The sequence below is a fragment of the Herpailurus yagouaroundi genome, unplaced genomic scaffold (assembly GCF_014898765.1).
Source record: "Herpailurus yagouaroundi ecotype Mexico unplaced genomic scaffold, PumYag 190, whole genome shotgun sequence".
Taxonomy (NCBI): domain Eukaryota; kingdom Metazoa; phylum Chordata; class Mammalia; order Carnivora; family Felidae; genus Herpailurus; species Herpailurus yagouaroundi.
Window position 1 is genome coordinate 3,526,690 of NW_024412421.1, and position 13,888 is coordinate 3,540,577.

At 47.6% G+C, this 13,888-nt stretch overlaps 1 long non-coding RNA gene across 1 annotated transcript in view; it reads right to left on the reverse strand.

Moving 5' to 3' along the window:
- The window catches only part of LOC121045261 (uncharacterized), a 29,533-nt gene extending 15,659 nt beyond the window's left edge, over positions 1 to 13,874 (reverse strand). Inside the window, exon 1 of the long non-coding RNA XR_005797660.1 lies at positions 13,797 to 13,874. This is a non-coding gene — a long non-coding RNA (uncharacterized LOC121045261). The remainder of the gene's footprint in view (positions 1 to 13,796) is intronic.
- Between the last annotated feature and the right edge of the window lie 14 nt (positions 13,875 to 13,888).

Here is a 13,888-nt window from a genome sequence, read left to right on the forward strand (position 1 = left end):
CTCAGAGCCTGGAGCCTGCTTCCGATTCTGTGTCTCCCTCTCTCTCTCTGCCCCTCCCCGACTCATGCTCTGTCTCTCTCTGTCTCAGAAATAAATAAACATTAAAAAAATTTTAAAGGGGCGCCTGGGTGGCGCAGTCGGTTAAGCGTCCGACTTCAGCCAGGTCACGATCTCGCGGTCCGTGAGTTCGAGCCCCGCGTCAGGCTCTGAGCTGATGGCTCGGAGCCTGGAGCCTGTTTCCGATTCTGTGTCTCCCTCTCTCTCTGCCCCTCCCCCGTTCATGCTCTGTCTCTCTCTGTCCCCAAAATAAATAAACGTTGAAAAAAAATTTTTTTTAATTAAAAAAAAAAAGGAAGGAAATTCTGACACCTGCTACATATGCATGAACCTGGAGAACATCACGCTAAATGAAATAAATCAGATACAAAAAGAGAAATACTGTAAGACTCCCTTTATACAAAGTACTTAGAATAGTCAGAGTCCTAGAGATAGAAAGTAGAATGGAGGTTGCCAGGGGCTGGGTGGCGGGAGCAGGGAGTATGGTGTCAATATTTAATGGGGACAGGGTTTCAGTTGGGGAAGATGAAAAAGTTCTAAAGATGGAGGGTGGGGATGGTGGCACAACAGGGCCAATGTATTTAACACAACTGAACACTTAAGAATGGTTAAAATGGTAACTTTTATAGTATGTTTCACCACAACAAAAAATCTGCATGAAAATAATATTGATCTTAATTGCTGAGTTTTTTGGTGTCCTCTGAAATTTTGTGCCTGGGTCGAGTGTGTCTTGCCTCACCCTTGCCTGACCTTGAATTCTTTACACTGTCTCTATCCTACTGACCATGGGACCCAGCCTGGGGGATGTTAGAAGTTAACAGGCCTGCTCAAGGTCACCTAGGAGATTATTGGTGAGCCGGGAAGTCAAAAGCCGAGGCCCTGGCTCCCAGCTGAGGACTTCGTTCCATGCAGCTCTTCCTGCCTACTCATTCCCAAGGTGCTTCCGGGCAGCTCTGTGAACACCACTGTCCTTTTGGAGGCAGCTGTTCCTCAGTGGACCCAGCCCTAGCCCACCTCTCCTGTTATGGGGACCCCCCCTACAGCTACAACTCTCTGCTCCCCTTTCAGAGAAATTTCTAGGCAGGGGCAGGATCATGGGGCCAATAGGGTAGGCAAAGGGGCCAAATCCATTTTCACACTCCCTAGCTATGACCATGGCTGCTATCTTTCCCCCAACATTCATCCCCCCTCCTGCCCAGGAACAGAACCCAATCTTAGCTGGGCACGGGCTGACTAGAATAAAGCTTGCATTTCCTAGCTTCCCTTGCTAGCTGGGTGTGCCCACAGACTTTAGATGTGGACACACTAAACCCTACACCTGGAAGCCAAAGCCGGTCTATGGTATTTTTGTTATAGCGGCCAGAGCTAAGACAAGGTACTTATTTGTATTATCTGGTGAGTGGCCAATCTGTTAAAACCAAGAGTTCCCCCGAAATCAATGATCATCTCCAAGCTCCAGATATTTATTTCTTTTCCAGCAATTCTGGCTGAGATATTGGGTTCCTCAGACTTTGCTATAGGGAATGTGACCTGAATGTTGTCTATTCAGAGCACAGCTGTGGGGACCAGTCACAGTGGATGAGAACCTGCCCCCATCCTCCTCAGCTCTCCCCACGTCACCTCCCCAGGCTCTCTCCCAGTCCCCACCCTGGGGCTTCCTCGGCCAGTCAGATACTTCTGCTGACTGCACAGCACATCTCTCCAGGCTGGGGAGAAGGGACCAGGCACTGGGAAAGGCTCTCAAAGTGGCCCCTTTGGCAAGAACACAGACACATGTCTGAGCCCCAAGGGTGGAGGCTGGGAGAAAGCAGAGGAGGAGGCTGGATGGTTAGAAGGCCGACAGGCAACTTCCTCCTAAGTCATGACCAGAGATAAAAGTGGTCGTGAATAGCTTCTCCAAGCACTTCCCAGTCTCTAAAGCACTTTCCCTTCCATTATGCTCCTTATTCCCAGTGGGGAAACAGAGGTTCAGAGAAGGCAGAGAGCTTGCCCACGGTCACACAACAGTCAGAGATACTGCGTTGACCCACCTTAAACATTCCTCAGAATTTGGAGAACATTCCAGACACTTGGGCCCTTAGCAGTGGGCTTGGGGGCACATGAAGGGACATTCACCTGCTGACTGTTTCTGAGCCTTGGCCTGGCCTTTAGGGAAGGACCTACAGATGTGGGGGTGGAGGGAAGGCATCTTCCTGGGGGTCCGACCTGGCCTCCCCTCACAGGTGTGAACAACAACATGCCTTTCTCAGAAACCTTGGGTTTATTCACTCAGTGCCCCCTCCCCACTCCTTTTTTTTTTTTTTTAATTTTTATTTTTGAGAGAGAGGGAGTGGGACAGGAGCAGAGAGAGAGGGAGTCAGAGAATGTGAAGCAGGCTCCACGCTATCAGCACAGAGCCCAACGTGGGGCTTGAACCCAGGAACCATGGCCTGATTTTGGCCTGAACCAAAATCAGATGCTCAACCAGCTGAGCCACCCAGGAGCCCTCCTCCCCTCTTCTGATACTAGCACCCCAATAGTGCTTTGGAGAGCCATCCCTCCTCACAGGATACACTCTGAGTCCTTAGTCAAGGGTCCCACCCGGCTTCTTGGCAGAGGGGTGACTATATAATGGTGGCCCAGACAGCCAACTCTGTTTCCCCTGGAATCTCAGACACACAGATGGCAAGGCCCCAGCAGGCAGACAGCATGGGGGTCTGCCTCCATCTCGGGCTCCCCAAGACTTAATTTTCCACCTTTTCCTCCTACACCGAGAGCTACTCCAGATCCTTCCACTATATGCCTGCCTCATTCAGGTTAGCCAGAGGCACTTGTTGGGGCTCCCAACTGAGATGCCTGCCTGATTACCCAGCCAGGCCCAGCAAAGGGAGACTCCCAGGGGTCTCTGTCCAGTAGGAACTGCCCCCCTACCTCAGGGCAAGTCTCTCCCTGTTTAGACCACTCCCCAGCCCCTATTGTGTTTTCTGCAATTTCCGATTGATTACTTTCATAGAGTCCTGGAGGCAGGTCTATTTCTGGGAACCCGGCCTCCCCTTCACAGGCCTTATGATGTCCGGCCGGGTGGCAGCACAGCAGGCCTGAGGCAGGTGAGGTCTCCCACCTTGCACCAGGGAGAAATGACACCACCTATGAGCCCTCGCTGCCCTGCTGCTGGGCATGTTACTCCTGTCAGCTCACTCCAGCCTCCTCCACTTTGTGCCTGCTGCACAGGCTCCCCCAGCCTCTTCCCATCATAGGACCCTTCCCAGAGCCACACAAGACTCGCTGCTCTTGTCCACCCTTTGGGTGTGAGTTCCAGCAACGCCTTCTCAGTGAGGGCCTCCAGGACCCCGGAGAGATAGAACTGTACCGAGTCACCCCCGGGGCTGCTTGAAAACCACCACCAGAGACAGATGCAGGTGGAAGGTGTCACCCTGCAGGCTGTACTCTGGAATCAGAGTGGAAGGAGGAGGACAGTAGAGAAAGCAGCTGTGGGGACCTTGGGCAGCATGGACGTAAGGAGAGAGAATCTGAACAGACTGCGGGCGACATGAAAGCCAGGTGAGGATGTGGGAGATGCTCCTGTGGGGTAACTGGTCACCCGGAGACAACATTAAAGAGGGCGAAGTCCCCGGTACTTGCAGTCCCATAGGGTCACCCTAATGGGCAGGGTCAGAATCAAGAGCCAGGGCTGGACCCAGGAGCACGACAGAGAGAGTAAAGTGGCAGCTCCTGGGGTGCCAGCTCAGGGCTCTTCAGGGAGACACATGGAGCTGTTCTTCAGAGCTCCACTTACACAGAGTGCAGTTTCAGTGCAGTTTCGCCTGTCTTTCCATGCCTCCCCCAGCCTCCTGCCCCAAGGCCTCCCCAAGCTTCTTCTAGGGGCAGTGGGGGAGAGGGAGTTCCTGCCACAGTGGAGCCAGACTCACTTCTCAGGGTATCGGCCCTTGTATCTTTCCCAGAGGAAACAGCCCTCTTCTTTGTAAGTTAATAATTTAGTATTAATAGTGTTAATATTTTTCATGTGCTAATTGTCTTAGGGAAACTTCACATGGATGAATCCTGGCTGGTAGGAGTGGGGGGGAGGGGGCGGGTAGGTATGGTTATTAATCCCAGATTTTACAGGGAAGGACACTGGGGCAGAGAGATTGAAATTCATGTCCATGGTCACATGGGCCTTAAAGCGGCAGAGCCATTACAGCAGTCAGGCTCTACCGTGCACCTAACCAGGCACCACGCTGCCCTGAAATGAAGGGGGTTTGCATCCTCCCCCCTGCCACTGAGGTATCCCAGGCCCCTGCCCAGTCCCTGTGTCTGGCCCCCTCCCTGCCTTCCCAAGGTCCCATCAACCCCCCCACCAAGTGGCTCCCATTCCTGACAGCCTCCCCTCCCTTCCTTCCAGCCCCACCCGACACCCAAGCCCCCCATCCCCCGCCCCACAGTGGTTTCCCCGTCTTCACCCTCCCACCCGCGTCCCCTTTCAACTGTTTCTCTTAGAAGCTTCAAGCAGGAGAGACAGCTGGGGATCTGCTCTGCAACCTGCTTGGGATGGCCACACTGGGGCCACCCAGGCCTCCTGCTGCCACCGCCGCCCAAAGGCAGACATTCGGAGCTTCTCAGCTGACTCCAGCAGAGAATTCGCTGCACCATCACCGACTGCCATCATGCTGTGATTAGTTAATCACTAAGTGCATGGGGCTTTTAATTAACTGCCAGCCCTGCGCGGGCGGGCAGCTGTTCCACGAACCACATCAGCTCACGGCTCCCCCAGTCCAAGCTGATGGAGCACTTCAATCATGCACTTGATGCTTGGATATTTGGATGCTGCGGAGATGCGGCTGCCCCTTCCGCAACCAGAGGGGGACAGAGCTGCCAGCCACAGGAAGGAGAAAAGAAGGTGACCGTCAGTTGGGGGTGGGGGTGACCTCAGGTGTGTAAGTGTGAAAGGGGAAGTCTGCACAAGATCTGTGAGTATGCAGATGTAGCTGTGGTGTTTATGTCAAAAGTAACTCAGCTCAAATAAGTATAGGGAACAAAAAACAAAAACCTATAGGTGCCACATAACCAGAGAGTATGAGACTTCAGGGATGGCTGGATCCAGGAGTACGAATGAAGTTGCCAGGGCAGATGGAGCCTGAACTATCAGTACAGGAGCACTTGCATCCCGGGTGAGTCAACTGAATACAGGGAGCTTATGTGAGGCATGAATAAGATAGCAAGGTTGTTGCTCCAAACAGGGATGTCCCCTGCTCCTCTCTGATTCAGTTATTCCCTCTCACCTCTGGGCCTCCAACTAATTCTGGCCCCATTTCGATTACAGCCTTATTACATTTAATTGTAACCATTTGTTCACATGGCTGTGTTGCCCAGTAGACCAAGATTCCCCAACGTTAGCACTAGTGACCGTTGGGGTTGGACAATCCTTCAGGGGCTGTCTTGTGCACTGTAGGATGTTTGGCTGTGCACGTGACAGAGGGTGACCAGTGTGGATGTGTCCTCATCTCAAGGGGGAAGATGCTTACCTTGTCATACCACATCCTTCATTTATTAAACAGATCAGAAATCTGAATTTTTTTATGACATGGCCTGACTTCTAAAACACTTAGCAGGCTGAATAAAATACATCTGTGGGCCAAATATCACTGGCACTACTTTGCAACCCTTCATTGAGTCCTATTCACTGTAAGACGAAAGAGGTCAAACAGCAAACCCAAGGTCACAGAGCCAAAAGAAGGAGAGCTGCATGGGCCTCGTACCTGGGCCTCTGGCTCCCTGACCAGCCAAGTCTTCCTAGCTCCATGCTGCTCCGTGTTTTACCTCACCCTCAGAGCCATCCAGCCCTGAGGCCTGGCCCCTGGAAGGCCCTGGCAGCCTCCTTGGGGCCCTGCTGAGCAAAGGAAGGACACTCTCAGGACGAAGGAGACTGCAGGGCCGTGAATATGCAAATCACAGCCCACTCCACAGTACATCCATCCTGCAGCCTAATTGAGACATTTGCTTGGAGTGTCCTGGAAAACTAGGGCAGATGTGGTGTTCTGAGAATCAGAGCCACCCTCCTCGGACACCCTGCTGAGACTGGGGACCTATGGCTGTGCTCTGGAACTTGGTTGGGCCAGCCACAGTAAAGCAGTTCTTGCTAATAAGGTTATATATATATTTTAAATGGCCCTTGAGTATTGCAATGATACTGGGTATTAAAATGCCAGAAAGGAGGGCAAAGTAAAAAAGACAGCCCATCACTGCATAAACCGTGCAGCAGCAGGTGGAAAAATCCGCTGATTTCATCCCCATATATCCCACCCCCAGCCTAAGCCAGAGAGGTTGGAGGTATGTTCACACTTTTCTTGACACTAGAGGCTTCCTCAATTTGCAATTCATTTCAATAGGTACCACTTGGTGGTGGTGGGGAAAACACTGTCCGCAAGGCTTTATTTCTTTCTTGCAATGCAATTCCAGGCCCTACTCTGGACTTGGGATCCCAGCTTGTCAGCAGCCGTGGTCTATTCAATGCTGCCTGTACATATGCATGGTGTCTTCCCGGGTCTCTCTGGCTCAGCGTGCCCACTCTCCTCCCCACCTGCCCCCATTTCTGCTCACATCACTCAGAGGTACCTGGCTGGTTGGAAGCATTCAAGAGCTGCTTGTTGAATGAATGAATGAATGAATGAGCTTTCTAAAGCAGCAAAACATTTCACCGCCTTCATTCTCTGGCTCTATTCCTTGTCCCCGTGCCTCCCCTCTTTAGACACAGATTATTTCCTCCTCCCTGTACATCTTCATACCTTGGTAGGTGCCGTTACCTCCAAAGAGAATGTAATTCTCCTCTTGTCGAAGCCTCTGATTCCTTCAAGACCCAGCTTGACTTCTTTCTCGGTGGAGTCTTCTCTGATGGCCTCCCCACCCCCCCCCCCCCCCCACGGCCAGGAGACTTCACCATGCCCTCCATCACTATTACATGTTACCATCGCCCCTGTATTAGCTATTTGTATCACCTGAAAGATTTTTATTGCAAGTAAGAGGAAACACAACTCCAGCTCATTAAAAGTCTGAAAAGTTCAGGGGCGCCTGAGTGCCTCAGTTGGTGAAGCATCAGACTCTTGATATCGGCTCAGGTCATGAGATTGAGCCCCGAGTTGGGCTCTGCACTGAGGGTGGAGCCTGCTTGGGATTCTCTCTCCCTCTCTGCCCCTCCCCCCCCCACACACAATAAATAAATAAATAAATAGATAGATAGATAGATAGATAGATAAATAAATAACTGTTTTAAGTCTGGGGGTGCCCAGGTGGCTCAGTCAGTTAAGCTTCCAACTTCAGCTCAGGTCATGATCTCATGGTGCATGAGTTCAAGCCCCGCATCAGGCTCTGTGCTGACAGCTCAGAGCCTGGAGCCTGCTGTCTCCTCTCTCTGCCCCTTGCCCATTTGCACTCTGTCTCTTTCTCTCTCAAAAATAAATAAACATAGGGGCGCCTGGGTGGCGCAGTCGGTTAAGCGTCCGACTTCAGCCAGGTCACGATCTCGCGGTCCTTGAGTTCGAGCCCCGCGTCAGGCTCTGGGCTGATGGCTCGGAGCCTGGAGCCTGTTTCCGATTCTGTGTCTCCCTCTCTCTCTGCCTCTCGCCCGTTCATGCTCTGTCTCTCTCTGTCCCAAAAATAAATAAAAACGTTGAAAAAAAATTAAAAAATAAATAAATAAATAAATAAATAAATAAACATAAAAAATAATTTAAGTCTGAAAATCTCAGACACTGGCTCAGTTTTTCAGTGAGACTCTTGACTCTTTGAATGGTGTTTTATCTTCACTGTAGCTTCCCTCCCTCACCAGACCAAAATGACCACCACCATTCCAGGCTTCACATCCATACACCCCACCATTCACAGAGGAGTCTTCTTCACATTCCTAATGAAGCTCCCAATTCTATGCTGATTGGGCCCTTCTTGCATCAATCACTCTAGCCTGGGGAACTCAGGATATTGATTGGCTTACACCAACCTGATCCCGTCCCTCAAATTGGAGTGGTGTTTGTTCACCCAAACTACAAGGGGGATCAGTGGAGGGGGCAGTGGGAGACAAACCATGCTCACAAGGCTTTGCAGGTGTCTCCCCTGGGAAACAATAAGCTCCATGAGAGCAGGAACTGACTATACATAATTTTTTTTTAATTTTTTTTTCAACGTTTATTTATTTTGGGGACAGAGAGAGACAGAGCATGAACGGGCGAGGGGCAGAGAGAGAGGGAGACACAGAATCGGAAACAGGCTCCAGGCTCTGAGCCATCAGCCCAGAGCCCGATGCGGGGCTCGAACTCACGGACCGCGAGATCGTGACCTGGCTGAAGTCGGACGCTTAACCGACTGCGCCACCCAGGCGCCCTATACTTAATTTTTTTTAATGTATATTTATTTTTGAGAGAGAAAGAGCATGAGCAGGGAAGGGGCAGAGAGAGAGTGGGACAGAGGATCTGAAGCAGACTCTGCATGGACAGTGGCAAGCCTGATGTGGGGCTCAAACTCACAAACTATGAGATCATGACCTGAGCTGAAGTCAGATGCTCAACTGACTGAGCCACCCAGGTGCCCCAGATTTCTACCCCCACCCCCCTCACTGCCCAGGACAGTGCTTGGCACCAGAGACACACCCATAAATGCTCCTTGATTTGAATTATCTCCTGTCCCATGAGATGATCCTCTGGGTCCTGGGTCTCCTAACCTCTGGTCTCTTTTAAGATGGCTGTAGCCGAAAGAGAATGCTAATACTCATGTTCACAAACATAGAGTTCTGGCAACCCAATTTCCACCCCAGAACAGGTCTTCTAGAAACATGTGGACACTGATTTCTACTGCAGATTTGGGGATGAGAAACCTGGGGTGAAGAGGCCCGCATGTGTTGTCCTGTCCATTCACTCTCTCACTCATTCACTTACCTACTCACTGTATCAATGCCTATTAATCATTGCCTCCCACCCCACACACACAGCCCCTGCTCACAGCCTCCACCCAACTACCCTTGATTGATTACAATCGATTTTTTTCATTATTTCATTAGAGAGGTTGTAACATTCCCTGAGAGGCATTTGAAAAACTTGGAGGATTTCCTTCTATTTTACTTGTGACCAAGTATTACAATATTGAGATGTGGCGCACCTGGGTGGCTTAGTTGGTTGAGCATCTGACTCCTGGTTTCAGCTCAGGTCATGATCTCACAGTTTGTGAGTTCGAGCCCCGTTTTGGGCTCTGAGCTGATAGCACAGCCATCTCTTTCTGCCCCTCTTCTGCTCCCACTCTCTGTCTCTCAAAATAAATAAATAAACTTTAAAAAATAAAATAAAATATTGACATAGACCCAAAGGGAGACTGTATACATTTTAAAAAATTTCTCCCTTATATTAGTTTGGAGGACTAGTATGTGTATGCAAATAGGCTAAATTATATATGAGTTTTATGTTAACATAGTAAAGGGGGTCTTACAAAATGTATTATATAAAAGGTGTATTGGCAGGGGACTTCCACCTACGGCTGAGGAGGGACATAGCAAATCCTCTCCCCTAAAAGCAATTACAAAGCTGGACAAAATTGATCCAAACAACCATGTAGCACTCTGGACATCATACCACAATTGGAGCAGTATTTGTGCTTGCAAACCAGAAAGTTGGGCAATAACCGTGAACATCTGTGGCATTCCTGCCCAAAGCTGCTCCCGGCCCTTCCTCCCAGCTACAAGCACAGAGGTCCCACCAGTGTGGGGCAGTTTCTCTGCTTTGGCTAAAAGGGAATCACTGGATTGGGGGCAGTAAGCGGCACCCACCCTTGGCAGCCTTGTAGGCTTCTGTGAAAATCGCCAAGGCAGAAAAGCACAAGACCCACCAGCTCCACCAGACCGAGGCTGCCGGTTGTGCTTGGGGCAAACATACTCCTGGTAAAGCTGCGTGCACACAGGGTGCAAACCGCAGAAGGCCCAAGCAACCACACACTCCTGGCTAACCCCTAGGCTGTGCGTGTGTGCAAAGATGAGAAAGAGTCCAGCAGAAAGTAAACGACAGAAAACACATGAAAATGGCCTGAGTTTTGAGTGGGTTCCTGTTATCAGCTGCTTCTAAAATGGCTCCCTGTGATCCTCACCTCCTCGGATTAGTACCCTATGTAATCCTCCCTTTGGGTGAGGCCAGCACATAGTGACCTGCTTCTAATAAACGGAACTCAGCAGAAGTGATGGGTGTCACTTCCGAGGCTAGGTTTTAAAAAAATGACTTCCGCCTTGCTCTCATTCTCTCTCTGGTTCTTCTCCCTTGCTGCCCTGATGAAGTGAGCTGCCATGTTGTGAGCTTCCCTATGGAGAGTCACATGTCACAAGAGACTGAAGGTGGCCTTCTGCCAATGGCCAGCAAAGGAAGAACTCAGGTCAATGAGCTGCAAGGAACCCAGTCCTGCCAAGAACCAGATCAGGAACTTGGAGGTAGAGCCTCCCCCAGTTAGTCCTTCAGATAGTCCACTGTAACCTGGCTCACACCTGATTTTAGCCTGAGTCAGAGGACCCAACCAAGGTACACCCAGAATCCTGACCCACAGGAGCTCTTCAATAATAAACTGTGCAAAAATAAACAATAATGCAGTACTAAGAGAGCCGACACAGCCCCCCTGTCCACACACAGATTCCTCAACAGAGGACAGATTGTTTACTGGCTGGAGGTATTCGAGCACAATCTCTCTGCAGACAGATATGCAGATATGCAGACACAGAAGCAATCAGGAAACTAGGCTTAAATATAAAAACAAAAACACAAAAAATTTAATCAGAAACTTCAGGGACTTCACACCATCAGGAAGACAGGATTCCCAGATTCCCAGACAGGGATTATCTGACTCACAGAGCCTAGCTAAGTTATTAAACAGATAAATAAATGGGGAAAAAAGCAACAATAAACTTGGCAGGAATCAGAATCCAAAGTTGCTACAATTTTTCTTAATGTCCAGTTTTCAGTAAAAAATTACAAGTTATACAAAGAAACAGGAAAGTGTGACACATACCCAGGAAAACATCTGTCAATAAACACTGTCTCTGAGTGTTTGCAGATGTTGAATTTAGCAAAGACCTCAAATAGCTACTACAAATATGGCAAAGAATTAAAACAAATCATGTTTAAAATTTTAAATGAAAGTATGACAACGATGAATCAACATAAATTCTAAATAAGGAGACAGAGATTATTTTTTAAAAGATAAGTGAAATGTAATAGAAGAATTTTGCAACAAAGGAATATTATATCAAGACACTCTTATAATTTTTAAATGACCCAACTGAAGACAGCTAAGTATATTTTTTATTTTTTATTTTATTTTTTCTAACAAAATAACAGTTACTTTAATTTTGTAGAAATGCTAATTTTATCTGTGCAATTTATACAAGTGTGTTGTTTTGTTTATTTTTTTGTTTTCAACATTTACTTATTTACTTTTTTAATATAATTTATTATCAAATTGGTTAACATACAGTGTGTAAAGTGTGCTCTTGGTTTTTGGGTTGGTTTTTGGGGGAGAGGGGAAAATGGGTGGTGGGCATTGAGGAGGGCACTTGTTGGGATGAGCACCGGGTGTTGTATGTAAGCGATGAACCATGGGAATCTACCCCAAAAGTTATTTATTTAAAAAGGAAAATTCTGGGGTTGAAAGTACAATTGAAATGAAAATATACTATAAAGACTCAACGAAAGATTATATATGGCCAAGGAAAGAATTAGCAAACTTGGAGATAGATTGATAGAAATTATCCAATCTAAGGATCAGGGGGAAAAATGATGGAAGAAAAATGAACAAAACTTTGGAGCACAGTGGTACAACATTAAGCATGTCAGCAGATGCGTGATGAGACTCCCAGACATAGAAAGAGAAAGGAACAGAAAAACATTATAGAAAAAATGGCCAAGATATTCCAGAATCTGATGAAAAACAATTAAATACATTATCCCAAAAGTTCAAGAAGCTTCAAGGAGGATAAATGCAAAGAGATCCACACCCAGACACATCATAGCAAACACTTAAAAGACAAAAACAGGGGCTCCTGGGTGGCTCAGTTGGTTGACGCGTTGGACTTCAGCTCAGGTCATGATCTCACAATTCATGAGTTTGAGCCCCACATTGAGCCTTGTGTAGGGCTCTGTGCTGACAGCTCAGATCCTGGACCCTGCTTCAGATACTGTGTTTCCCCCTCTCTCTGCCCCTCCCCTGTTCACACTCTGTCTGTTTCTCTTTCAAAAGTAAAGAAACATTAAAAAAATTTTTTTAAGACAAAAACAGAGAAAAAAATCATCAAAATAATAATAATAATAATAATAATAATAATAAAAAGACTCATATGTGCAGGGGACCAATGATGTGATTACCAGATGATTTCCCATATAAAACAGTGGAAAGCAAAAAGGCAGTGAAATGGCATATACAAAATCCCGGGGGGAAAACTGTTAACCAAGAATTCTATTATCCAGCAAATGTTTCTCCAAAAATGAAAGTAAAATAAAGACATTTCCACATACACAAAGACTAATAGAATTCATTGCTAAAATCCTGCAAATATATTTGTAAAATGAATGAAGCCAGATATGAAAAATTGTATGTAATATGATTCCATTGATATAAAACTCTAACAGACAAAACAAACCTATGAAATTAGAAGTTAGAATAGTGTTTACCCTCAGAGGGAGACCCTGACCAGCAGGAGCTGTAAGGAGGAATTCTGGGGAAATTGTTATACAGATGTCTTCATTTGTGACTCTGGCACATTTCTTTTCTTTCTTTCTTTCTTCTTTCTTTCTCTTTTAATTAGATTTTTTTAAATGTTCTTTTTTAAGTTTATTTATTTATTTTGAGAGAGAGACAGAGAGAGTAAGCTAGGGAGGGAGGGGGCAGAGAGACAGGGGAAGAGAGAGAATCCCAAGCAAGCTCCACACTGTCAGTGCAGAGCCTGATGTGGGGCTCAAACTTACAAACCGTGAGATCATGACCTGAGCTGAACTCAGAATCAGATGCTTAACCGACTGAGCCACCCGGATGCCCCTGGCACATTTCTTTATACACAGCTTCCTTCAACAGAAGTTTAGTAACACAAAAAAGGAAGCTTGATTGTGTCAGTCCCTCCCCTCTTTCTGAATCGCTTGTTTTCCTCTTCCTTGCGAGTCTGAGCAAACCTGTGACTTCTAAGGTCCTGTCTGGTCTGGCCTTAGCCCACCTCTCCAGCATCATTTCTCACTACCTGGTACTCTAGCCTTTGTGCTTCTGTTATACTTCAAGTCTGCTGTGCTTCCATCCTGCCACGGGGCCTTTGTACATGCTCATCCCTCTGGTCCAGAGCCCCATTGAGACCTATTTACCCTTTAGCTCTATGCTTGAGTCGCGACCCTCCCACGACCCATCCAAATCTAGTTCTTTCACAGCATTGTATTTCTTTCCTTCAGAGCCCTCATTTTTATTTGCGCTTATGGACTCATAGAACAATTATTTGCTGCTTTGTCTTTCCCACTGGCCCATATGTTTTAGGAGGTCTGGCTATGTCATTTTGTACTGTATCCCCAGCACCGTGCCTGGCACCTAGTAGGCATCTGATAGCTATCTGTTCAATGAACATAAAAGTAACTGAGGCTATAAAAAATCTTCATTCTAATTAGAGTACATTGTGGAAAGCCTGGATACCAAACTAAGGAATATAGATTTTTTTTTTGTAGGCTACAGGGAGCCATTGAAGTTTTGTGAGAAAGGGAGGTATGTGAACTGACCTTTAAGATCTTCATGGCAGTGGAGGAGGAGAGGCTGTGGCAGAGTCCAGATAAGGGACAGTGCCTGTGGAGAGGCAATGACCGTGTGTGGA